This window comes from Nyctereutes procyonoides, unplaced genomic scaffold (genome assembly GCF_905146905.1).
Source record: "Nyctereutes procyonoides isolate TBG_1078 unplaced genomic scaffold, NYPRO_anot_genome, whole genome shotgun sequence".
Classification (NCBI taxonomy): domain Eukaryota; kingdom Metazoa; phylum Chordata; class Mammalia; order Carnivora; family Canidae; genus Nyctereutes; species Nyctereutes procyonoides.
The window spans coordinates 71,633,078-71,654,285 of record NW_026575125.1 but is presented as its reverse complement, the minus strand read 5'-3'; the positions used below and the strand labels follow the sequence as shown (position 1 = coordinate 71,654,285).

Here is a 21,208-nt window from a genome sequence, read left to right as displayed (position 1 = left end):
GACATACAATTACAACTCAATAAATATTAAGTTATACTAGTTTTTTTTACTTTGAAGGAAAAAAATTTTTGGTTATATTCCATTGTCCATGTGAAGTGTGAACAGGACAAATGAGCATACTGGCAAATGGTGAATTCTTGTTTCCTCTTCCTTTAATAAAGCCAAAAATTTAATGTACAAGAATATTGAGGCCATTTAGAAATTTGGTTTACTTTAAAATAGTAAGTCTATCTTTTCCAACTTGATGACAGAACCACTCAGTTTTGATTAGAAGTTTGGATGGCTCAGTCAGTTAAGCTGCCTTGGACTCAGGACATTGATCTTGGGGTCCCGGGATCAAGCCCTGTTTCAGGGTCCCTGCTCAGTGAGGAGACTGCTTCTCCCTTGTCCCTCTGTCTCATTCTCACTTCTCTCTCTCACTCTTTCAAAATAAATAAATAAAATCTTTAAAAAAAAGAAGTTTAGTACTTGGGTTTTTACTCTTGAAGTGAATTTTATCCTTATATCTATTTCAAAATCAGGTGCTTGACCAATTTACCTAATTTCCATCACTGCAAAATCTACATGTACCCAGTATGCCTAGAGAGGTACATAAGTAATATGTTTTGTGAAAGTGAGAGCTGTTAGAACTTTGAAAACAATTTCTCTCTCAAAAAAGGACTTTCGTTTAACAAGATACTTTTGTGACCCATGACACCTAGTGATAAAAAAGGAGACTAGTATTAGCTCATTCTAAAAGTAGATTTAAGACATTTGCCATTATTTCATATAGAAGCAATGACTTTTGGTTGATGACAGCATGATTACCAATGTAGCAAATCTTCCCACTACTTATAAACTATATCAACTGTGTTCCCTCAAGCCACACAGTCAAGTACTGGGGAATACAATAGGTGTCTCAAATGAAGTTTTTGGTTTCATGTGAATGAATATCATTGAGAAGGTAATTTACTCTAAAAATCAACACATCCTCAGAGCTGACCTTGATGTCTTATGGTATTAATGATCTCCCCAAAGGTAATATTGGCAACAAAATTTATGGATTTTTTTCTTTCTACAAATTTTATCATAATGTCTAACAATCATTCATACACAATGTTCAATGCAATATTCCTTGGTTCAGTCCAGATACTTATTATTATATAGCTGAATTTAAGTAAATGTTAACATATATGCAAACCTTTTGTTGTCTATATTCAGAAACTGACCTACTTCAAGATAGGCATGCCTTACCTGGAAATGAAGCCAAGATTCCTATTCTAATATGATGAAATATCAAGAACTCTGTAAAGCTTTCAGTACAGTTGGTTCTAACTTCAGATGAGCAGGCCAAACAAGCCTTTACCTAAAGAGAAAAATCATCTGCTACTCTTGGCTTCTCTAATTAACTTGGGAAAATTTCTCAAATCTTAGTTATCTCAGGTGCCATTGAGTGTGTTATTCACCATTCCGGATAAATCTGACTTTGCATTGTTAGTAGACAACTTTAACAAATGTTGACATTCAAGTTGTTATTGGGTTAATAATTTTCTATATTTCATCAGGAATGTTGGAGAATTAGTTAGTTTTCCATATAGAGGCTGTGGGCTGTGACTGTAAACTTGAATCTTGCCTTTGCAATTGATGGCTCTAATATCTCTTTTTTTCCCACTCCTCACATACTCACTTTTTTTTTGGTGGGGAGTACATTTAAGTTCTATTCTTTTAGAAATTTCAGTTATACAATACATTGTTGTCAACTATAGTCACCATGTCTTACATTAGATCATCAGACCTTATTCATCTTATAGCTGAAAGTTTATTTCCTTTTACCAATCTCTCCCTACTCCTCCCACCCCCAGCCCCTGACAAAAGTAAGTTAAAAAAGAAATTTAATCTCTTTGACTTTGCCTATGTCATAGAGTTGCTTTGATAATTAACATGGGAATGCTGATATAGAGGATCTAGAATGGTGCCTGTGATATAATGGGTATTCATTAATTGCTAGGTATTATTATTGTCATTATTATTATTATTATACCTTCAAATTTGGCCTTAGATAAAATAATAGATGGTAGAATTAATTCTATCACATGAAAGATGAAACCAGACATTTTCCCTTTCTGGAGAATTGGAAAAGCCTGTGTTCAGCATGCCTAGTTGATAAAAATCTGCACCAATGGGCATATCATGGATGAGGTACTGTGGTTTCTTAGTAAGAGAGACACCCATCTCCTGGGCCTACCAACAACAAAGCAATGAGGCACAGAAATCCAGATACCAATTTCAAATACTTTGGAAAGCATCAGTCTCCTGAAACACACTGAGGAACTCAGTAACCTGGTTAGAATTTACTGTTACTAGTACTAGTAAAAAGCTGGGTACAATAAACCTGGCTATCCTGTTGTAAGCAGAATTTAAAATTCTAGAAGCAGTGTTGTATAAAATAAATGAATTGTATAGAATTGTGTGATTACAGGTTGAGCACATCAACTCAATCATGTGTTTCACTGATTATTAATTTTAAACTCGAAGCATTTTTGTTTTGTCAAAAATGTCTTTCAGAAAGAAAATAAAGAAAAGAAAAATGAAATCAAAGCTCCTACTAATCTATTAAAGTACTACAAGCAGTGGAGATTGCTAGCAGTGTCTAATAATCTGTCATTGTACCTTACTCAACAGTCCTAAAACTGCCATCCCTAAAAGGTTGTTATTAGAACACAAATGTAGTTGATTATTCACACTAGTGTGTTAAGATACTGTTGGGGCTGGAATACTTGGAAGACACTTAAATGGGACTTTCTGTTCATACTAAATTGATATCTTCAGCAGGGCTTTGAGTGAGGCTATGGCTGTTGAGAAAAATAAAACAAATGCGTGCGCGCGCGCGTGTGTGTGTGTGTGACAGAGAGAGAGACTTTTAATGAAAAAATATCAAAATGTCAATATTGATCATGTAAGAGACCTCCAAGGGCTGGGGGAGTATCTTATTAACTGATTCCTTTTTAAAATATTTTATTTATCCATGAGAGAAACAGAGAGGCAGATATAAGCAGAGGGAGAAGTAGGCTTACTGCGGGGAGCCCAATTCAAGACTGGGTCCCAGGACCTGGGATCACAACCTGAGCCCAAGGCAGATGCTTAATCACTGAGCCACCCCGATGCCCCCTAACTAACTCATTTTGCATGTAATCCTAGAGCCAAGCACACTGCTCAGCCCCTAGTCAGCTAATATGCATCAAACTGAATTTTATAAAAGGCTTGACTGATACACTCAAGTGTTTATTTTTGTCCAGATTGTGGAGCAGGGGGATGGACAGATGTCTTTCTACTAATATCTTTGGAATAGCATTTGCTTACTAGTTTTCAGTCCCATGGGAGAGGTCAACATTGTAGCAGTTTCCCATGTCATGTTCTCTGCCAGCTTCTTAAAAGTCTTAAAATTCCCAACTCTTAAATATTGGGAAAAGAAAAAGAAGCTAAAAGCTCAGATATGAGCTCTTCCATCCACATTTTATAGATGAAATAGTTAGTGTTTTAAATTAAACGTGCCTAAAACTCTTCTTCTAGTGAGGCTTTTGCAACCATCCTGCTTACAGAACTCTAACCTTGGAATAGAATCCGCATATGAATCAAGGCCAGCCTGTTGGAGTTTTTCTAACCAAGGTCTAAATTTAAAATCAAGTGAAAAGGAATGAAGGGGAAAGGAGAGATAATGAGTGAAAATATCAGTGAGGGTGACAGAACATGAGAGACTCCTAACTCTGGGATACGAACAAGGGGTTGGAAAGGGAAGTGGGTGGGGGGATGGGGTGACTGGGTGATGGGCACTGAGGGGGGCACTTGGCGGGATGAGCACTGGGTGTTATGCTATATGTTGGCAAATTGAACTCCAATAAAAAAAAAAAAAACTTGACCTCAAGAAAACAACAGAGGCTTTGGTAAAGGGTGGGAGTAGAGAACACCAGGGGGATGACATTTAGGGCACTAATGCAAAAAGTATATGATATTGGAAGTTGAAAAATTATCGCTCTTTCTATCCTGCTTGGTATTTTTTAATTCAAATTAAGCTACTGGAAATGGAAGAAAAATCATTTTTAGAGGCTGCTGAACAAAGCAAATCAAATTTTAGTCTGTGTGGACAGACATATAATGTCCATTAAATAAAAGAAATTCATGGTCTCACTCTACCCTGGAGTTTATCAGCTTATATTTTTAGTATAGTATTCTGTTCTGGGTATCACATTTTATGTGGAGTATTGATCAACCAAGTTGTATTCAGAGGAGGGAGAGTAGTTTGAAGGTGGGTTTGGAAATCAGACAGAAGAGGAAATGTTGGACATAACAAGAATCATTTACCATGTTAAAAACTCTTAAATGGCTTCTTATCCCATTTAGATAAAGATCAAGATCAAACTCTCACTATAGCCTAAGGTGCTTTAATGGTGAAGAAAACAGGAAAACAGGTTTTATTTCTAGCAAGGCGTTCTGCTCCACTGTCCTACCTATTTTTACTTCCCACATTTCCCACCCCGTCACATTCTCCATCTAATCTCTGCATAGTTCACTTAATCCAACAGTGCAGTACGGTATAATAAAACACAAACCTATCTGCATGATTTAGTTCCTGTCCACTTTTCCAGCTTCATGCTTCTCTCTTTCCAGTTACTCTTTCTTATGTTTAAGTCGCACTAGACCTATTTCTATACTGTTCATGTACCAAGTGTTTCTTGCCTCAAGGACATTGTATTCTGGTGTCTAGCATGTTTGTTGAAAAGTCAGCCATCAGGAGCGAAATTTGCTCTTGTGAAGGTAATATGTCCTTCCTCCTTTTCCCTGCCTCTGGCTGTTTTTACTCCTCTATTTGTCCCTGCTTTTTAGAAGTTTTACTATGATATGCCTTCCTTTTTTTTTCCCCTACAACTTGGGGTTTAATGAGCTTCTTGAATCTGTGGATCTTTTATTAGCTGTAGAAAAACTTCAAACAAATATTGCTTCATCTGCTTCTTCCATTCTTTCTCTTCTGGGCCTCCTTTCACATTTTATAAAATTTTCTCCGGAAAATTCAGATTCCAATTTTTGTTTCCTTAGCCCATGAGATAACCAAAACTCTTTATTGGCATCTTTGATTCTTAGCCATTGCTTTCTGCATAGCTTTTCACTCTCTCTTGCCCTTTATGAAAAATTGGCAAATACCCTTATGAGGGAAGCAGTGTATAGAGAATGAAGCCTCATCTTAGCTTTATCTCTGCAATCTTAACACCTTAGTTCCTGGTTGACTGGGCAGCAACTATACCTTCAAGCAATTTTTGTTTTGTTATTTTATCCTTTTTTTGTAGTTTATAGGTTTTTTTTTTTTCTGGCAGATGCATTGATTAGCAAAATAATTCTCTAAACTTTATAGCTGGTAATGTAATTATATTGTTATTGTTATTATTAGTCGTAATAGTAGTTTTAATTTTTACTGGCATAATAAATGAGTCTATGTGCATTTTGAGTAGGTAGCCACTTTCATGTCACTAGGTTAAAAAATTCCCTAAGTTTTACTGTTAATGTATTTTCTCTGTGGCAGAGGTGTCATAATATTTTCCATGGTGCCTAAAATCACCCCTGTGGAGACATCCCATTTGGTTAAGGCAAAATGCCTTCACTTTCCAACATTATCTGATTGGATTTTACATTTCCCAGTGTTTTTCTTTAATTTTTATTTATTTATGATAGTCACACACAGAGAGAGAGAGAGAGAGAGAGAGGCAGAGACACAGGCAGAGGGAGAAGCAGGCTCCATGCACCAGGAGCCTGACGTGGGATTCGATCCTGGGTCTCCAGGATCGCGCCCTGGGCCAAAGGCAGGCGCCAAACCGTTGCGCCACCCAGGGATCCCTCCCAGTGTTTTTCCTTAGAACATTCTCTCTCAAAAGGTGCCACTGGAAAGACATCTGTGGTCTTAGACTTGTTTATATGGTAACAGTAGCTGGGTAACTAGAATGGAAGAAGAAATTTGCAAAATCTATTGAATCTCAGGCTCAGAATTCTTATAACATTACTTCTACTACACTTATTGACCAAAAAGTCCTAAGGCCAGTTCACATCCAAAGTGTGAAGACACAGATGCCATCTGTTAATAGAAGGACTGCAAAAAAGTGTGGCATTTAAACTATTTTGTAGCAACAGTTTAGCCACAAGCCAATTTTGTACTGTCTTTGAGAAGTAAGTTAGTTCAAATCCTTCAGAAACAGAAACCAAGACAGGATAAGACATGCAAAGATTTATTAGGAGAAATTACTAAGTATAAAGAACAGGGAGCTAAATTGTCATGGAGAACCTTTAGACCACATTACAGATCTGACATCTGTAAAGGAGAGGAGAAAGAAAGGAAGATTAAGTAGAAATAGCCTTGACTACAGCAAAATTCCAAAAATTGTCTGGAAACTGATGAAAAGATCACAACTTTTTATTGAGGTAATCTCCCTTAGCCTCTTGCTCATCAACTCTTGTCTTTTCAGCTTATAAATGTTGTTGGCAGTTCATCTATATTGCTCCTAGGAATGCCATATTCTATCAACCATCTCCACAAATCCCTATATGTGAAAACTACTTGACAGTCCTTCTACATTACTGGTTGTTATTGTAATTGTGTCCTCCTGACCTGGGGCAGTTACACCTTGTCCTTTGTCTTCTATTACTTTAGGGCCTTATTATCTCCATAGATATTAATAAGTCCAGTTCTGTGACCAAATCTCCTTCTATCATCTTTGGTCTGCAGAGGAGAGCCAACACTGAAATTCTCAGTGATGCTGGTGCCCCTTTTGTCAGTGCATTTCTGTTGGCCTTGGTGAAAAGTATGTTCTCTGGGGTCTTCTGTGGAATACTATCCTTGGTTGGGTCTTCTGGACTCTATAATATATTTTTTCCAGCTGGCCCACCTCCTTGAGACTTTATATTTCTTCCAGTACTGTATGCTAAGGTACTTCAGACATTTCCACTTTATTCAACATAGGCCATTGCTTTCTCTAGGCTTCTAAGAATCACAATAGCAGTGAGTTTGCCTCAATCCTCTGGGGTCTTTGCAAGAGTATTAAATCCGATGTCCCCAGAAAATACCACTAAATTAATGCATTCTTGTTTATACAGTCTTATATTCTGGAAGACTTAATCAAACACCTTCAAAATCCACTCCCAGGAGTATTTCCCTGACTCTTGCTGGTACAAGCTAGCTAATTCTTGCACTTTCTTCAGGGTATAATTTTCTTTTTTCCCTTTATCAGACTGAACATGTCCTCAGACAGGTGATCTGGGGATTTAACCCTAGTTATATAACTTGTATCCAGGAAAGGAGGTAGGAACATCTTCCGAGGGCTGGAAGGATGGACAAATAGATACTATAATTTTGTAGGGGAGAAGTCTCTACAGCATTTCCAGCACACTGCTTATAGGGAAGGTGGGACATCTCTACAAGTTCTGAGGACTTGGGGGTCTGCAGAAAAAACATTTTCAGGAGAATCAATCCAAATGTCTCCTTGCATTTTAAGGTTCCAGGTTTTTCCATCCAGGGACCTAACCTAAGCATAACATACTTGCTTTGAGACTAAGTGTCTCTAGAGGGGCTCCTGGGTGGCTTAGTCAGTTAAATGTCTGATTTTAGCTCCATTCATGATTGGGGTCTTAGGATAAAGCCCTGCCTCCAGCACTGCCACCCCGCCCACCCTGCTAGCTTCTCACTCAGTGAGGAGTCTGCTTGTCCCACTCCCTCTAACCAACCCCCCCCCACTTGTGCACTGTCTCTTAAATAAATAAATAAATAAATAAATAAATAAATAAAATCCTAAGAAATATATATATCTCTAGAGCTCTATGACTTTGACTATAAGATCCTGTGTCTTTTCCTCACAGTGTTTGTTCTTTTACTACAGAAGATAAATGCCTCTATTAATCTACTAAAGAGGTTCTGTGATTTTAAACTTTACCCTTTAACTGTTAACACTTAGTTAACCTCTAAGTTTCTTTTTTTTTACCTCTATGTTTCTTATTAACCCGCTTTTGTTCATACAACTTAGCAATCGCCAGTCTACTCCATTGTTCTTATAGACATATTCTTCCCATGTCTTTAAATGCCTGAATTATTTTTGTATTTAAATTCAATTAGCCAACATATATTACATCATTACTTTCAGATGTAGTTTTCAATAATTCATCATTTGCATATAACCCAGTGCTCATGCCATCACAAACCCTCCTTAATGATCATCACCCACTTACCCCATCTCCCCACCCACCTCTCTGTCAGTGACCCTCAGTTTGCTTCCAAGAGTTAAGAGTCTTTCAAGGTCTTTCTCCGTTTCTGATGACTTCCCATACAGTTTTCCCTCCCTTCCCCTATGATCCTCTGCCCTGCTTCTTATATTCCACATATAAGTTAAACCATATAATAATTGTCTTTCTCTGATTATTTCTCTCAGCATAATTCCCTCCATTTACATCCACATTGATGTAAATGGTAAGTATTCATCCTATATATATCTCACATCTTCTCTATCCATTCATCTGTTGATGGATATCTTGGCTCTTTCCACAGTTTCACTATTGTGGACATTGCTGCTATGAATATTAGCTTGCAGGTGCCCCTTTAGATCACTACATTTGTATTTTTGGGGTAAATACCTAGTAGTGCAATTGCTGGGTGGTAGGATAGCTCTATTCTTAACTTCTTGAGGAACATCCATAGTGTCTTCCAGAGTGGCTGTACCAGCTTGCATTCCTGCCAACAGTGTGAGAAGGTTCCCTTTTATCTGTATCCTCACCAACATTTGTTGTTTCCTGTCTTACTGATTTTAGCCATACTGACTGGTTTGAGGTGGTATCTCATTGTGGTTTTTATTTGTATTTCCCTGATGTCAAGTGATGTGTCTCTTGGCCATTTTGTCTTTTTTTGATAAATATCTGTTCATGTTTTCTGCCCATTTCCTAACTGGATTATTTTTTGGGTGTTTAGTTTGATAAGTTCTTTATAGGACTTGAATAATAACCCTAATCTGATATATCATTTGCAGATATCTTCTCCCATTCTGTAGGATGCCTTTTCATTTTGTTGGCTGTTTCCTTTGTCGTGCAGAAGCTTTTTATTTTGATTAAGTCCCAATAGTTCATTTTTGCTTTTGTTTCCCTTGCTTTTAGAGACATGTTTTGAAATAAGTTCCTGAAGCCCAGGTCAAAAGTTTGATGCCATTGTTCTCCTCTAGGACTTTGATAGATTCCTTCTCACATTTAGGTCTTTCATCCATTCTGAGTTTATCTTTATTTATGGTGTAAGAGTATGGTCTAGTTTCATTTTTCTGCATATGGCTGTTCAATTTTTCCAGTACCATTTATTGAAGAGACTGTCTTTTTTTTTTACCATTGGATAATTTTTCTTGCTTTGTCAAAGATTAGCTGACCATAGTAGAGTTGAGAGTCCATTTCTGGGTTCACCATTCTGTTCCATTAATCTATGGGTCTTTTTTGTGACAATACCATGCTGTCTTGATGATCACAGCTTTGTAATACAGCTTGAAGGCAGGCATTGGGATACACCCAGCTTTGGTTTTCTTTTTCAATATTCCCCTGGCTCTTTGGGGTCTTTTCTGGTTCTACACAAATTTTAGGATTATTTGTTCCAGCTCTGTAAAAACAACAGTGGTGAAAGTGGGCATCCCTGTCATATTCCTGACCTTGGGGGAAAACCTCTCAATTTTTCCCCATTAAGAATATTTGCTGTGGGCTTTTCATAGATGAAGTTTATGATACTGAGATATGTTCCCTTTATCCCCACACAGTGAAGAATTTTAATCAAGAAAGGATGCTATATTTTGCCAAATGCTTTTTCTGAATCTATGGAGAGGATCGTATGGTTCTTGTCTTTTCCTGTATTGATGTGATCTATCACGTTAATTGTTTTATGAGTGTTGAACCACCCTTGCATCCCAGGGATAAATCCCACTTGGTCAGGCTGAATAATCCTCTTAACGTCCTGTTGGATCCTATTGGCTAGTGTCTTGGTGTGACTTTTTGCATCCATGTTCATCAGGGTTATTGGTCTTTAATTCTACTTTTTGGTGGGGTCTTTGTCTGGTTTTGGGATCAAGATAATGCTGGCCTCAGAATGAGTTTGGAAATATTCCCTTCAATTGTATCCTTTGAAATAGCTTCTGTAGAATACACATTATTTCTTCTTTAAATATTTTGTAGTGGGCAGCCCGGGTGGCTCAGCAGTTTAGCACTGCCTTCAGCCCAGGGCGTGATCCTGGAGACCCAGAATCAAGTCCCATATCAGGTTCCCTGCATGGAGCCTGCTTCTCCCTCTGCCTGTGTCTCTGCTTCTCTCTCTCTCTCTCTCTCTCTCTCTCTCTGTCTCATGAATAAATAAAATATTTTAAAAAAATAAAAAAAATATTTTGTAGAATCCCCCTGGGAAGTCATCTGGCCCTGGAGTCTCGTTTTTTAAGAGGATTTTATGACTGCTTCAATTTCCTTGCTGGTTATGGGTCTGTTCAAGTTTTCTATTTCTTCCTGTTTCCATTTTGGTAGTTTATAAGTTTCCAGGAACACAACCATTTCTTCCAGATTGCCTAATTTTTTGGCTTATAGTTGCTCATAATATGTTCTTAAAATCATTTGTATTTCTTTGGTGTTGGTCATGATCTCTCCTCGTTAATTCATGATTTTATTAATTTGGGTCCTTTCTCTCTTCTTTTTGATAAGACTGGCTAGGGATTTATCTATCTTTTTAATTCTTTCAATGAACCAGATCCTAGTTTAATTTATCTGTTCTACTGTTCTTTTGGTTTCTATTTCTAAAATGCCTAAATTATTGTTTCTACGAGAGCATTGTAGAGCATTGTTCCTCCACTGGAACATTTCCCCAGGTCATTATAAGTGAAATTTATCAATTGGAATGCCACTTTCTACTAGGGACTATCTGAAACTTACATAACACTCAAGATAGTATTTTTTTCCACATTAGGTAGTGAGTGAGCCAGTTTCAAAAGCCCATATTTCTGCCTATTTTATTGTACCTCTGCTATCACCATTTATTTGTGTTATGGTCCTCTGAGAAAATGTCAAGATGGGATTGGATGTGCAATATATTTATGAGATAAATTCCATTGAAGATTCAAGAGGAAGTTTTGAGATAAGATTTGAGAGATAAGATTTGAGAGAACTGGATAAGATTTGAGGGATAGCCTTCAGGTCTTGATGTACATCAGTTACTTGTGAAGGAGAGAGGAAAATAAAGAGGATTGGGTAGAAAGACTGCAGCACAGTTCAAGAGTTTTGGCTAGTCCTATAGGAGCTCTTGAGTTAAAGTTACCCAATTGGAAGAGTCCTGCATCTCTGAGTAATGGGTCTCTATTTGTACTACTGCCATGCTATCTTTGGTTGGAACAAGCCCTTGAGAAGAGTGACCTCACTGTAAACATGGTGATGGATTGAGCAGGGCAGTAGATGGGGCCATTAGTTAGTGTTGTTATATAAAGCAGATCTGTGGCAGAAATAAAAGCCCAGCCATTTGGATTAACATAAACTGTGCAAGTTTTCTAAATATCATAGATATCATTATTTCATAAAGCAATTTCTATTTGGTGGGTTTTTTTGTTTGTTTGTTTTCTCCGTAAACTTTAGGTTTCTTTCTTAATTTGTTTTTGTTTTTATTGAATTTCATTTTGCCAACATATAGTATAACACCAAGCGCTCATCCCATCAAGTGCCCTCCTCAGTGCCCATTACCCAGTCCCCCATTCCCCCACCCGCCTCCTCTTCCACTACCCTTTGTTTGCAGTGGCAGTATCATAGCCAATGAAGTTTATCTAAGGTGCGATTATTGCTAATTGAAAACTTTTCCTAATTTAATTTGGATAGGCATGTCTTTTTTCAATGCTAGGGTGTAAATACAGAATTGCTCTAGTTTGAAAGTTTTATTTTGTGTTTTTCAAGACAATATTTAAGCAATAATATGTACAGAAGATGCCAGTTTCTACCCTTAAACCATGCAATCTTCTTATAAAAGTGATAGTTTCCTTGGTAACAGCATCCTGAGTGAGAGACTAGAGATGAATCAATTTATCTTCTCTTTACAACTCAAAAACAAAAACAAAAACCGAACACAGAGTTCATGTCCAATTGCTGGTGGGTCAGTTTTGTCATTTTCACATCACATTGGTGTCACTTGCTTAGATGAATAGCTAAGTCCTGATGATGCGACTTTAATGATATTTTTACCAGCATATGGTTCCCATGGGAACCTCACCTCTATCCCTTTGTGCTACTCTACTGATTAGAAAATAACAGATAAACCAGCAATAATTACTACTATAGTTGGATAATATTGAAGGCTATAGGCACAACGGATGACACAATATGGTAGGATTCATATTTGGATATTGTTTCTAAAAGTCTTGGTTCTGATCCATTTATGACCTAAATAGGGCTCTGAGAGTGTATATATATATTGAAGATTAATTTGTAGACTTTGGATTATCTGGTTGCCCAAATAATTGTTAATGATTATATCAATACTTCCCCAACCCTAGGTACCACATTCTCGTATCTTTTAGTGGTTTTTATTATAAGTTGGCCAAATAGAACATAAGCTAGTTGACATAGGGTGAATTGTTCACCTTATGTTCAAGTGGATTGTCTTTCTAACTCTGAATCCTGAATTTTGATGCTGGGTAGTAAGTCTCAGTTTTTATTTGGAGGGCTAATATTCATTGCACATATTGATAATCTATGATAAGTTGAATAAACTCAATTTATTGTCAGGTCTAAATATGAATGTTCAGTGCACAATTTCCAAATGATTTTATCTGAGGGGTACAGAAATAAAGTTTCCTGTCATTAAACAGCTGCCTACCTTTATACTGCAATTTAGGATTCTTCTACTAGCATATGGAAGAATTACTTCTCTGGCTTCAGCAACAATGGTATGGTGTTAAGGACACTGTGAAAATGCATGTTATTTGAAAGAGCTAGAAATGCCTTCACGCTGGGTGAATATTCTTGTGAGAATTAGCATCTGAAAGCTTACCCACCTTGAAGTCATATAAATTATCAAGTACAAACTGGTCATTGTTTAAAAGTTGAGGTGGGGGGCACTGAAGGGGGCATTTGATGGGATAAGCACTGGGTGCTATGCTATATGTTGGCAAATTGAACTCCAATAAAAAAAAAGTTAAGGTGGGAAGGGCTTGAATCTTTAGCTGTTTGAATCTGTAGCTCTGGGAGAAGAGATCCAACAGTCCCACGGGAAGTTTAAAGACACTTCAATTATGGAGATATTATTTAATACAATGTCATTGCCATATACTAAATGAGCCCTAATGAGTTACCGGGCACTATTACTATTGCCATCATATACTAAATTAAAATTTTTCAGCCCTGAACAACTAATGTATCTTCATGGTATTACCAGGGAAGAATACTTCAATAGGGAAAAAAACAGTTTGTCACATATTATAAGTTCAGGACCATACTATGTTTGTGTGTGTATGTTTGTGTGTGTCTTTAAGTATGTTGTATATGTACCAAGCATTCTGCCTAACTCACCCCCATTGGACGGCAGGGCACAGTCAAACCTGTCTCAGACACTACAGACAACAGTTATCATGAAAATAGTACAGTTCCTTCTGTTCTGTCTAGTATCTCAGGGTTTTAAAAGTGCATTCATACTGGTTATCTCATTTAAAGCTGTCCACAAATCTGTGAGATGTAGGCATGACTGTTAACTTTGTAGAATTGAAAATGCTGGCATTCAGAAAGAGTAAATAATTAGTCTAAGGTCACACAGTTTGTAAAATATAGACCTGGGACAATAAAACTGACCTTATTGCTCTGATATTCTTCTGAAGAGAATTGAAATGAACAAGTGAGTTCTTAAAAGGGGGAGTGCCTATGCATACATGTGTGTTTGAGTGTACACCAGAAGTTGTGGGATTGAGCTATGGGAGAAAGAACCAGTTCTGAAAGAAGAAGGAGAAGGAGAAGGAGAAGGAGAAGGAGAAGGAGAAGGAGAAGGAGAGAAAGAAAGAGAGAGAGAGAGAGAGAGAAAGAAAGAAAGAAGAGAAAGAAAGAAAGAAAGAAAGAAAGAAAGAAGAAAGAAAGAAAGAGAAAGAAAGAAAGAAAGAAAGAAAGAAAGAAAGAAAGAAAGAAAGAAAGAAAAAATCAGTTCTTATCTAAGACGAAACTGTTGAAAATCATGGTTATTATTTGTTATTGTACAATACTAAGACCTAATGAGACTGTCTTTTTCTTATATTTTAGTTAATTTTCACCATTCTCACTGGTTTGAGGTGGTATCTCATTGTAGTTTTGATTTCTATTTCCCTGATGGCAAGTGATATGGAGCATTTTCTCATGTGCTTGTTGGCCAGGTCTATCTATGTCTTCTTTGGTGAAATTTCTGTTCATGTCTTTTGCCCATTTCATGTTTGGATTGTTTCTTGGGTGTTGAGGTTCATAAGTTCTTTATAGATCTTGGATACTAGCCCTTTATCTGATAGGTCATTTGCAAATATGTTGTCCCATTCTATAGGTTCTATTTTAGTTTTGTTGACAGTTTTTTGCTGTACAGAAGTTTTTTATCTTAAGTCCCAATAGTTCATTTTGCTTTTCTTTCCCTTGCCTTCATAAATGGATATTGCAAGAGGTAGCTGTGGCCAAGTTAAAAAAAGGGGGTTGCCTGTGTTCACCTCTAGGATTTCGATGGATTCTTGTCTCCCATTTAGATCTTTCATCCATTTTGAGTTTATCTTTGTGTATGGTGTAAGAGAATGGTCTAGCTTCATGCTTCCGCATGTGGCCATCCAATTTTCCCAGCACCATTTATTGAAGAGACTGTCCTTTTGTGAGTGGATAATCTTTCCTGCTTAGTCCAAAATTAGTTGACCATAGAGTTGGGGTCCATTTCTGGGTTCTCTATTTGGTTTTATTGACCTATGTGTCTGTTTTTGTGCCAGTACCACACGGTCTTCGTGATCACAGCTTTGTAGTACAACTTGAAATCCGGCATTGTGATGCCCCCGGCTCTGGCTTTCTTTTTCAATATTCCCGTGGCTATTCTGGGTCTTTTCTGATTCCACACAAATCTTAAGATGATTTGTTCCAAATCCCTGAAGAAAGTCCATGGTATTTTGATAAGGATTGCATTGAATGTGTAATTTGCCCTGAGTATCGTTGACATTTTCACAATATTAATTCTTCCAATCCATGAGCATGCAATATTTTTCTATCTCTTTGTGTCTTCCTCAGTTTCTTTCAGAAGTGTTCTATAGTTTTTAGGGTATAGATCCTTTTCCTCTTTGGTTATGTTTATTCCTAGACATTTTGTGGTTTTGGGTGCAATTGTAAATGGGATTGACTCCTTAATTACTCTTTCTTCAGTCTCATTGTTAGTGTATAGAAATGCCACTGATTTCTGGGAATTGATATTGTATCCTGCCACACTATTGAATTGATGTAAGAGTTCTAGCAATCTTGGGGTGGAGTCTTTTGGGTATTCTGGGTACAGTATCATGTCATCTGCGAAGAGGGAGAGTTTGACTTCTTTGCCAATTTGAATGCTTTTTATTTCTTTTTCTTGTCTGATTGCTGAGGCTAGGACTTCTAGTACTATGTTGAATAGCAGTGGTGAGAGTGGACATCCCCTGTCATGTTCCTGATCTTAGTGAAAACCTCCCTGTGTTTCCCCATTGAGAATGATATTTGCTGTGGGCTTTTCGTAGATGGCTTCTAAGATGCTGAGGAATGTTCCCTCTCTCCCTACACTCTAAAGAGTTTTGTTAAGGAATGGATGCTCTCTTTTGTCAAATGCTTTCTCTGAGTCTATTGAGAGGATCCTATGGTTCTTGTTTTTTCTCGTGTTGATAAGATCTATCATGTTGATTGCTTTACAGGTGTTGAACCAGCCTTGCATCCCAGGGATAAATCCCACTTGGTCATGATGACTAATCTTCTAAATGTACTATTGGATCCTATTGGGTAGTATCTTTTTTTATTTTTAAAGATTTTATTTATTTATGAGAGAGAGAGAGAGAGAGAGAGAGAGAGAGAGAGAGAGAGAGGCGGAAACAGGTAAAGGGAGAAGCAGGCTCCATGAAGGGAGCTTGATGTGGGACTCGATCCCGGGTGTCCAGGATCACGCCCTGGGCTGAAGGCGGCTCTTAACCGCTGAGCCACCCAGGCTGCCCCTATTGGGTAGTATTTTGTTGGGAATTTTTGCATCTGTGTTCATCAGGGATATTGGTCTATAATTCTCCTTCTTTTGTGTCTTGGGAGGTTTTTGATGACTTCTTCAATTTCCTCCCAGATTATTGGCCTGTTCAGGTTTTCTACCTCTTCCTGTTCCAGTTTTGGTAGTTTGTGGTTTTCCAGAAATGCATCCATTTCTTCTAGATTGCCTAATTTATTGGTGTATTACTTCTCATAATATGTTTTTTAAAATTGTTTGTATTTCCTTGGTATTGGTTGTGATCTCTTCTTTTTCATTCATGATATTATTAATTTGAGTCTTTTTTTCCTTTTAATAAGGCTGGCTAATGGTTCATCTACCTTATTAACTGTTTCAAGGAACCAACTCGTGGTTTTGTTGATCTGTTCTATAGTTCCTCTGGTCTCTATTTCATTCAGTTCTGCTCGAATCTTTATTATCTCTATTCTTCTGCTTGGTGTGGGTCTTTGTTGCTCTTCTTTCTCCAGTTCCTTTAGGTGCAAGGTTAGCTTGTGTATTTGAGTGTTTTCTAATTTTTATGAGATGCTTGTATTGTGATGTATTTTCCTCTTAGGGCTGCTTTTGCTGTATCTCAAAGATTTTGAACAGTTGTATCTTTATTTTCATGAGTTTCCATGAATCTTTTTAAATTCTTCTCTCATTTCCTGGTTGGCCCATTCATCTTTTAGCAGGGTGACCTTTAACCTCCACGTGTTTGTGTTTCTTCCAAATTTCTTCTTGTGTTAGAGTTCTAGTTTCAAAGCATTCTGGTCTGAAAATATGCAGGAGACAATCCCAAACAATTAGTATAATCTGAGGCCTATTTTGTGACCCAGTATGTGGTCTATTCTGGAGAAAGTTCCATGTGCACTTGAGAAGACTGTGTATTCAGTTGCAAAGTTCTGTAAATATCTGTGAAATCCATTTGGTCCAGTGTATCATTTAAAGCTCTTGTTCCTTTGGAGATGTTGCTCTTAGAATATCTGTCATTTGCAGAAAATGCCATGTTGAAGTCTACTACTATTTTATTATTATTATTTAAGTATGTCTTTACTTTGGTTTTTAATTGATTGATCTACTTGGCAGCTCCACATTAAGGGTGTAAATATTCATGATTGTTAGTTCCACTTGTGAATAGACCCTTAAAGTATGATATAGTGTCCCTCTTCATCTCAAACTACAGTCTTTGGGATAAACTTTAATTTATCTGATATGAGGATTGCTACCCCTGCTTTCTTTTGAGGACCGTTTGAATGGTAAATGGTTCTCCAACCTTTTATTTTCAGGCTGTAGGTGTCCTTATGTCTAAAATGAATCTCTTGTAGACAGCAAATAGATGGGTCTTGCTTTTTTATCCAGTCTGAAACCCTGCATCTTTTCATGGGAACATTAAGCCCAATCACGTTCAGAGTTACTATTGAAAAATATGAATTTAGTGTCATCGTAATGCCTATTCAGTCCCTGTTTTTGTGGATTATTTCTTTGGGCTTCCTCTTCCTTTTACAGGGTCCCCTTAATATTTCTTGCAGAGCTGGTTTGGTGGTCACATATCCTTCTAGTTCCTGCCTGTCTTGGAAGTTCTTTATCTCTCCTTCTATTCTGAATGAGAGCCTTGCTGGATAAAGTATTCTTGGCTGCATGTTGTTCTCATTTAGGACCCTGAATATATCCTGCTAGCCCTTTCTAGCCTACCAGGTCTTTGTGGACAGGTCTGCTGTTTTTCTAATATTTCTCCCCATATAATGTAGGGATCTCTTGTCTCTTGCTGCTTTAAGGATTTTCTGTTTGTCTTTGCATTTTGCAAGTTTCACAATTAAATTTTGAGGTGTTGAATGGTTTTTATTGATTTTTGGGGGGGACCTCTCTATCTCCTGGATCTGAATTCCTGTTCCTCTCCCCAAATTAGGGAAGTTCTCAGCTATGATTTGTCCAAATATGCTGTCTGTCCTTCTGTCCTTCTCGGCGCTTTCTAGAACCCCATTTTACCTAGATTTTTCCTTCTGAATCTATCATTTATTTTCCTTAACCTTTACTCATGGTCTTTTAATTGTTTTTCTCTTTTTTTCTCAACTTCCTTCCTTGCCATCAACTTGTCTTCTATGTCGCTACCTCTTTCTTCCAACTCATTAACCCTCATCATTAGGACCTCCAGTTTGGATTGCATCTCACTTAATTGAGTTTTAATTTCAGCCTGATTAGATCTAAATTCTATAATTATGAAATCTCTGTAGTCCTTTATGCTTTTTTCCAGAGCCACCAGTAGCTTTATAATTGGCTTTCTGACATCGAATTATAATCCAAATTCTCTAACTCTGTGGCAGAGTACTAGTACTGTTTCTGATTCTTCTTTTGTGGTGAGTTCCTCTTTCTAGTAATTTTTCAGTGCAAAGTGGCTGTATGAGTGGGTTGTGTGAAGAATATCAACCACGACCTAAGTAAATTTCACCCTAGATGATTCTGCCATGTCAGAGACCAGAAATTGAAAACACAGATCAGAACAAAATAAAACAGAAGGACCACTAAATTGCAAAACAAATTTTATTTTATTTTATTTTTATTTTTTTAATTTATTTATGATAGGCACACAGCGAGAGAGAGAGAGAGGCAGAGACATAGGCAGAGGGAGAAGCAGGCTCCATGCACCGGGAACCTGCGCCACCCAGGGGTCCCAACAAAACAAATTTTAAAACAAAGTAGTCAAAAATAAAAGGCCAAGAATCCCAAAGAAGAAGAGGAAAGGAAAAGAAAGAAAAAATTTTTGAAAAGGAGAAGGAAAAAAATGAGGGGGGGGGGGCTGGGAGATGGGCTGGGAGATGGTGATGAAGTTGTAGTGGAGGTAGAATGTAGTCTACCTTAGGGGTTCTAGAGGGTGATCCACTTGTCTCTGAGTATATTAAATTCTTATGTTAGAAGATGCTCAGTCCCAAATTTATATTAACCAGAAATACTTGTAGAAGGCCCCAACATTGACCACAAAAACATAAATGAGATAACAAAGGGGGGCAGAATGGGAATGAGGAATCTCAGAGAATGAATCAGTACAGTATCCCACTTAGTTCTGGGTCCATGTTAGTCATGTTTTAGAAGGTATTAACTTCAGCCATTGTAGAACAAAATGAGGCAGAGGAAACAAAAAACACAAAACAAAGTAACATCTTGTATATCTCCCAAAATTAAGTTGAGTATGTTGAAGGGAATCTAGAAGTGGAAAATATATCTAGGACCTGTAATTGTAGAAATATGAAAGTCAAAAAGGAAGAATCTTAAAAATGAAGAAGTGGTGAAATATTGTAGTTGAGGTGGGAAAGGAGAAAAAAATATTGGAAATTTACAGTCTGATATAAAAATGAGTTTTACTGGAAAAAGGGGGAAAAGGAGGAGTATCCTCTAGTTCTATATAAGTCCCTCAATTTCCCCTGGAGCTTTCCAGTGCTGCTTGGTCAAGATCTCACTCCTCTCCTGTTCTTCCGGCTGGTCTTCTGGGGGAGGGTCTGTTGTGCTGATACTTAGGTGTGTGCAACTGGGGAGATGCCCTGCCCCCTGCTGGGTGCTGGGCTCACTGGGAGCTGTTTACCCCGTGATGCCTCTGTTCCCTGGCAGCCCTGATCCGTCCCAGGCACACGGCGACACAAGGAGGAACAACCACACTGGCTGCGGCCAGATCTCCAACTCTGGAGTCAGCTCCCCACAGTAAGTAATGCAGTTTCCCAGTCCACACTGGCCTAGTTGCTCCCGAGGTGGGGGGGGAAGGGGCAGAGGGGGGGAGGGCGCTGATCTGCACAGCAGGGAGCTGCCCACGGCAGCAGGAGAGTCCTCGCTGTCCTGAGCCCTCCCCGCCTCAGCCTGCTCCAGAGGGAGTGCAGGATCTTGTGCTGTGTCTGCTCGGCACCCTGGGATCCAGGCCCTGCACTGCTGGAAGCACGCTCCTGGGGCTGTGGCTCCCGAGGGAAGGGGTCACCCCCCTCCGCCGGGAGCCGCCCACCTGACCGACTGGCTTCTCCCTGATGCCCTGCTGGGTGAACATTCCAGTCCTTTACTGAGATTGGCCCACAGTCTGTGGCGCGCTTTTCCCAGAGGCACACACTTCCTATTATTGACTCCGGGAGACTGGAGGCTCCACTGCCTCTCCTGTGATTCTGCTTGATTTTCCTGCTAAGTGTCTTTCTGTCCAGGAAGAATCTGGTGTGGATTTTTTAGAGTTCCCGCTTCTCCGGGGTTGGGCTTTCCTGCCCTGGGTACTCTCGCCACTCGGCCTTAGCCTGGCTCCTCGTGGGGCCCCTCCCCCTCGTGATTCTTTTTTTTTTCCGCCTTCCTTCTTTGTTAGAAGCAAAAATCCTTCTCTCTGTAGTGTTCCAGCTGTTCTATCTATCAGCTCTTCAATCTCAGGTTGAATTTGTTGGTTTTCAGGCTGGTTTGAAAGTTATCTAGGTTAGTTGGTGGGGCTGGGTGAGTTGAGGACCCCTACTCCTCCGCTATCTTCCACAAGTCCCCTTGGTTTTTTGTTTTGTTTTGTTTTGTTTATCTATTTATTTGAGAGATGGAAAGAGCACATGAGCAGAGATAGGGTCTGAGGGAGAGGGAGAGGTGGACTCCCCGCTGAGCAGGGATTCCCAATGCGGGGCTCTGTCCCAGGACCTTGAGATCAGGACCTTAGCAGAAGGTCACTTACTTAATTGACTGATCCACCCAGGAGCCCACAACCCTACTTATTTGTGATCAAAGGTTCAGGTTCAAACTCCAATAGAGATATTGTTTTGAGAAGAAGTAATAAATTTAGTCTGAATATACAATTCATCTTTTTTAAGCTTTATAGAAATCTTACCGGCACTGGGTAAAGCAAATTTAGTGACTGAACTAAGAGATTACAAACATTGAGCAGAAATATATAGCTGTATTATCTCTCTTTTAGTATGCTTTGATTCTCCTAGAAGCCAAAGTGCTTAAAAGTTGTTAGATTATCAATTTTGGTAGCATTTCTTGGCTACAGGT

At 38.4% G+C, this 21,208-nt stretch overlaps 1 pseudogene; it reads left to right on the top strand.

Moving 5' to 3' along the window:
* The first annotated feature begins 11,782 nt into the window (after window positions 1-11,782).
* LOC129519021 (U4 spliceosomal RNA) lies at window positions 11,783-11,908 on the top strand (annotated as a pseudogene).
* Window positions 11,909-21,208: the final 9,300 nt, after the last annotated feature.